Genomic DNA, 7311 nt, shown 5'->3' on the forward strand with positions numbered 1-7311 from the left:
ATGCGGAATTAAAGAACACACAATGAACACGGTGATTTCGGTGTTTAAGAGATGCATTCGATTATGTATGGTGTTACAAAAAGGGATCTAGATCTAAATCTACATAAATAACACACACTTACACACTCAATTTTACATCTCTCAAGCACACCTCTACAAGTGGAATAAACTCACCTTATATAGAGGTGTTTACATGTCTCTCTCTCACTCTCTATCTCATAAGTCATAAGGCTAATACACCACATGCAAGTGGGTCTACAAAAGCCAACCTATTTACAAAGTCATACATGGATAACTTTGCACCCAACATTCTCCCCCTCAAAGTTAGGAATGAATGAATCGCTTCAAATCTTCCAAACTCGAGGAACTACGCGAACGAGCCTCAAGCGTGACACATGTTGAGATGAACTTCAAATCTTCAATTCTTCCATGAATCTTCAATTTGGGTTCTAGAATGTGAGACCATACAAACCGAGCATCAACGAATGATCACGAGCTTCTCAAACTCCAAATAATCACCCTAAAGTTGAGCATAAAGACACACCCCGAAAATCTTCAATAAATCCAAACCCATCTCGAACCAAAATCACTTTCGAATCTCCAATCGCATCATTTCATAAACTTCAAAAATTCAAGGTCACTTTAGTCTTCAAGTTCGCGTAATATGAAAAATTCAACTTCGAATTTCCATATAAATTTCTCCCCCTTTTTATAATCGAAATTTGATTATAAAACCATCAAGGAAAGAGAACATGCTCTATTCGGAATTTTTCGTGTCAAAACTCCCCCTTAACATGTGGCATAAACTTTTTGCTTCAATCCGGAAAATCCAAAAAACTTCAATTTTTAGCTTCGTTCACGCATCGCTTTTGACAAAATTTCTCAAAAATGGGTAGAAATTGTCAATTTCAAAATTCTGCAGTGACCCGGTGCGCCCAAAACAGCCAAAAATGAGAAACTCTCCCCATTTTTCGAAACTGGGTAGAAAGCGTCAATTCGCATTAACTGCAGGGGCCTGAAATGCATATTCTTCAATTTCTCAGCAAAATCAGTCCATTTTCGAAATTAGGCAAAAACTGTCCAACTTTCGAAACTTCAATGACTGATTTCGAAATTTCTGCTTTTTGTTGTCCCAAAATGTCAAAAATCACCCTAAATGTTGAAGTTGGTTATGTTGTGCCAAACTGTCGAAATTTCAGGGACTGTTTTTCGAAAATTCTTCCTCCTTTCTTCCAAACTATCGAAAATTACCCCAAATGTCGAAATTTGACCATTTGTGCCACTTCGTTAAAAATGCAGGGACCAAAATCGAAAATGATTGTTTTCTTCCCCAATCTAACGAAATTAAATGCAGATAACGAAACTTCATCTTCACTTCGTTAATTTCAATCACGAAATCCACAACACCATTTTAACGAAACTTTTCCTTGAAATGTCGAAAATTACAAACTTTCGTTAGTCCGGGTATCACCAAATCCTTCGATTCGTTATTTCCCCAACCCAATTCTTTGCCTTAGTCAACAACCATCGACTATTCGTTAATCAACAACAAATTCGCTTTTTGACTTAGATCAATTGACATCCAAACCATCCATAATTCATCCTTCGTTCTCAATGTGAAACTCATCTTTCCAGTCAATTTCAAAAACAATCAACTCCAAATCCAAATCAATGAACATCGACTCATCCCAGTCCAACAATTTGCTTTTCAATCCTCAATCAAGAACGAAATTAAAATAATCGCTGTTCATTCTTAAACATTCTTTGACTTTCGAAAGTCAAACATCCAAAATCGACAAACACGAAATCCATAATGTTTAAAACAATTTCAGATCAAAACCAAAACTTCTGTTCTTCAACTGTTCTTCATCGATTTCAAGTGTTCTTGCCCAATTTCATAGAAATCAAAAATCAACTGTCGATTTCTAGAGTAAGATTTGAATAAGATCGTTTTGAAGATCGAACACATGACACAAAATCGATTCAGAATACTATTTTACTGATCAAAACAAGCATCAATCAATTATTGAGAATGATAAAATTGATGAAATCGAAACATTGGAAACAAGAACACAACAAGAGTCAAGAACATACAACTCATGAATGTACAACTCTTTTAAGCGCATGATAAAGATATCTCAACAGATTTAAGAATCAGAACAAAGGATTATTATCACAAAAACATATGTGGATCATAATTGATGAACAATAAGTATTCTTGATTTGGGCTCAATGAAGTGATATCAGATTAAAACGCACTTTGGGCCCCAAATAAGATCGATGAACAGGAATATCCATATAATTGGGCTCAAAACAAACGAATGACAGTAATGGATTTAAAATGTTTTTGGGTCAAATTTTGATTCAAACGAATGATTGCAATTTGAAAATCAAATCAAACGAACAAATATGAGATTGGATCGGACTTTGATCAACAAAAAATTTATTGGATCACAACAAATCGGTTTTTCAAAAAAAATTGATCCAACGAGTCAAAACGATCAAAAATCAAGAACGCAACGCACGAATCATTGAGATTAAAAGAGATCATAGAGAGAGACTCACCAAAAATGCTCCAATTGTGACAAATTTTGCCAAACCGAGAATCGTTTTTCAAAAAATCATGTCGACCTTGAAGACCCGCTCTGATACCAATTAATGTGAATTTTTGAGTTTTGGTTTGGCATGCAGAATTAAAGAACACACAATGAACACAGTGATTTCGGTGTTTAAGAGATGCATTCGATTATGTATGGTGTTACAAAAAGGGATCTAGATCTAAATCTACATAAATAACACACACTTACACACTCAATTTTACATCTCTCAAGCACACCTCTACAAGTGGAATAAATCCACCTTATATAGAGGTGTTTACATGTCTCTCTGTCACTCTCTATCTCATAAGTCATAAGGCTAATACACCACATGCAAGTGGGTCTACAAAAAAAGTCATACATGGATAACTTTGCACCCAACACGTGTGAGCAATGTGATAATTGTTACTTTATGGATCCGAAAGCAATGAGATGTCATGTTCGTATATATGGTTTCAGTCGGTCATACAAAACATGGACATATCATGGTGAACCTTTAATTCCTCTGGTTGTAGATGTCGTAGCGACAAGTAACGAGATGTCTGATGTTATCGACGATGTTATGTGGGAGTCGAGAGAAAATGATACCAACCTCGATGAAAGAAAATGTATAACCAGGATAAACAGTTGTTACAGGAAGTCAAAACCAAGTTATATCCTGGTTATACGTTTTCTTTCCTTGATTTTTTTAGCAAAGCGTGATGCATATCAAGGTCAACAACAAATGGACTGATAGTTCATTTGGTCAACTCCTTGAGTTGTTGCATTCAACATTTCCACAAGAAAACAAGGTTCCCTGTTCATATTGTCTAGCCAAAAAGAAACTGAAGAAGATAGGCTTCGGGTACGAGTCAATAGATGTGCGTACAAACGATTGTTTTCTCTTCTGGAAGGAACACAAGTCATTGCAGATTTGTCCCGTTTGTAAAGAGAGTCGGTGGATTGATAAAAACACCAAGGGTAAGAAGGTGGCTCATAAGGTGTTACGATACTTACCAGTGACCCCTAGACTACGACGTTATTGTTCAAGGTATACTTCCAAAAATATGATATGGCATAGTACCGGGATATCAGAAGACAATGTGATGCGTCATCCCGTTGATGGAGAGTCTTGGCAAAAATTTTACGTAGATTACCCTGAATTCTCGAGTGAACCTCGCAACGTACGCCTAGGACTAGGAGCTGATGGATTTAATCCGTTTGGTAACATGTGTAATCCACATAGTACATGGCGGTCGTACTCACCACATACAATCTGCCATAATGGATTTGTATGAAAGAGTCATCATTCATGTCGGCATTGTTGATTTCCGGCCCCAAAGCACCTGGAAAGGACATAGATGTTTTCCTTAGGCCGTTAGTGGAAGAGCTTAAGCTTTTGTGGCACTCAGGCGTACGTATTAAAGACGCAACGACAAACACATTCTTCACGATGAAAGATATTTTGTTATGGACAATAAACTACTTTCCATCTTGTAGTAGTTTATCGGATTGGAGCGGACAAGGGTATAGAGCATGCCGACTTACCATGAAGATATTCCCTCGTACCTCGCAACAAATAAATTTATGTCGGTCATTGTCGGTTCTTAGATGCTAATGATCCATTAAGGATGCGTTTGAAATTTAACGGGCCACATGAGACAAGACTCGCTCCGAGACACAATACTGATGAAGACATACAAGAGCAACTAGTTATTCAAAAACTCTCTAGACCAGGTAGCAACAGTTGCAAGAAATGCCTTTTCCTCAAAGGGACTTTTGTCATCCCAAATGCTACCAGACTATATTAAATATAAAATTAAATATATTCATTAACAAAACAAATATTTTGATGCAATAGACAAAATGAACAAATATTAAAAGGTACTTACTTTACTTGGAAATCCAGGTTGTCTTGTCGTCAAGAAATCAAACATCCATCACATTACATAATGCCCACTCTCTAAACCACCAAGTTGTTGGTTGCACTAAAAATTGTAGAAAAAAGTGAACATTAATCAAACAAATGAAACTACAACAATTATTTGTTTTCGTATATAACAAGATGAATTACCTCAACAAAAATCCATCCAATTGGAGTTGAAGTGTCTTTTTCATACCTCATGAAAGCCCTTAAAAGAAATAAACAAGTGTTGTGTTCAAAATAATAAAAAGAATTATATCTTGCTATTAGTAAGTAATTTCTTACATGTCCACATGTTTTTGGAGCAGGTAAGGTAGTCGGCAGACTTTTCTATACGATCCTTAAGAGAATCTAAAATATAAACAATGCGATTGCGAAGGGAAATCACCAAGAGCACCCAATGCTTACTAGAAATGTTTAAACATTTAGTATAAATAATAAGCAAAAAAACAAAAGAATAATAATAAAGATAACAACTTATTGTACTTTTGCAAATATGGTGCAACAAGAAACAATTTTCCGTGGTGCAGACGAATGGAATCAACAAGATAACTAACAACACCCTCTGGGTTTTTCTGGCATGCCTCCCCTAGAATATTATAGGGGTTCAAGAAAGCACATTTTTTCATGCGTGTTCGAACCATTGAATAAAGAATCCTACAAACAAGAAAACAAAAAATGTTATGTTCAACTAATAATAACAAAATTTTAATGGACTTACAGTTGCCAAGCAGTCAAGATGGAAGCATCAGTTGTTTGTTTTCTCAACAATCGAAAATATTCTTCACTTGTAACCGAAAAATCATATGTCACGACTTCCAAGATCCCAGAATCGGCTACAATGTTAACCACTGGGTTGGTCTTCAAGCAATCACGAAGATATTCAATCGGCCTTGCCTTGCTGGCTGCTTGGTTGGGTATGTTCTTGTTTGTACCAGCCCTTGCATTTGTTGGCACCAAACTTGTGGTTGGAATTTGTTTCTTAGTTCTTTGTTCCTACATTTAGTTCATTTTACTATCACATACAATTATAATTTGTTGTTTATATAGTAGCTTAAAAAGTAAAGGATAATGCATATGTACCTTTGCGAGAATAATTGCAATCCGGGGCCATTGAATTACAGTGCCAACCGCCCCTTGTAGGTTAGCAACTTCTTTTTGTTGGATTAGGTGTCTAAGCCCATAACTATTTTGGTATGTACTTGGCCCGATTATGAGCATGGTCCTTTTGGGCTGCCTTCACCATAACAACTGATAGGATGAATTAAGGAGAAAGAGGATTAATTATGATTTATTAATATATTATAAGAATAATATATTAAAAGAGAAATCATAGTATTTAATTAATACTAGTCAAGAATTAATTAAGAATTAATTTTGTGGCTAAAAGAGATTAATTAAATAAAGGGGACTGATATTGTAATTATATGATAGTTGCAAATTTGGCTATGAATTCCTAATGGAAAGGGGATTGGACGAAATATATGGGAAGCCCATATGGATTTTGTCCAAGGGCTTTCTAAGGGAACTCCATGGGTTGCTTAAGGCCTAAGCAGAGAATTAGGGTTTCACCTGAAACCCTAGCAGCCCACACAAGTATATAAAGATCCATAGGGCTCCCAAAAACGTGGCTAAGCATTCTCTTGAAGATCTTGGACGTTTTTGGTGCCTCCTCCCTCTCTCCTAAGTCATCTTGTTGCTAGTGGTGTTTGTGACTCCATTAGAGGTGCCACATTTGAGGCACCAAGCTTTCAAGAGTTAATATCAAGGAGATTTGTGATTGTTATTGGTACATAACAATCAAGGTAAAGATCTAAACCCTTTTATTATGATGATATCGATTATTATATGCTAGATCTAGGATTTATGAGCTTTGGATGATTATTGCATGTTCATTAGACAAACGAGATCCAAATCTTTTCAAAACTTGCCCTCAAGTTTTGGAATTTGAATATTTGATTAAAAGTTTAATTTTGAAATATTAAATTCTAAAACCCTAGTATTTGAAAAGTTCAAATTACACCCTTATGGTTTTATTAAGTTAATTAAGTGTATAATTAAAAGAGAGTTAATAAATCCATAATGATTTGGTTAATTTTTAATTAAATTAAAAGTATAATTTATTGAATTAGACCACATAGTATTTTAAAAGTATAAAATACACCTTATACTATATAACATTTAAAAGTTTAACATATTATATATGTATGAGTAAAGAGTCAGTCTTACCGTTAGTAGGCCTCATTCACGAAGCTGGTCTCTAAGGGGTGTTTAAGGAAATTGTTTATAAAATGACGATTGAATGGGTATCCACTCTTACCCACCGCACTCATGACTAGTGGAGGGTCGTTAGCCGAACGGGTAGGATAGGACACAACCTTCCATTATAAGTATAATGAAATACGAAGTAACTAAACGCTTTTATAAATTCCCAAATCTTAGTTACTTTAGGAAAAAGTGAATTTGATGCAATTACATGAAATTACACTTTGTACCATTGCTAAGACGTTAGTGGAGCGTGTGTGGTTAACCGGCACACTAATTTGGCTCTAAGAAAAGGTGGAAAAGGGTGACTCGATGTTTTTCATAGATCGATGGAGCGTGTGTGGTTAACCAACACGTCGATTAGGTGACTGTAACATTGGGGGCACCATGTACATTTGCATGGTTATTCACACCCGGTTTGTGATCCTCGGCATCCCAGTCACAAACTTGTGGGGCATATCGAGATTTAAACATGCCATTGAAAAGTTCAATGAATCTCAAAAGATCTAGGAGTTTCAATTCATTTAAAACTTAAACCTTCAATTT

Source organism: Lactuca virosa, chromosome 3, assembly GCF_052849685.1.
Source record: "Lactuca virosa cultivar CGN04683 chromosome 3, Lactuca_virosa_CGN04683_v6, whole genome shotgun sequence".
Lineage (NCBI taxonomy): Eukaryota > Viridiplantae > Streptophyta > Magnoliopsida > Asterales > Asteraceae > Lactuca > Lactuca virosa.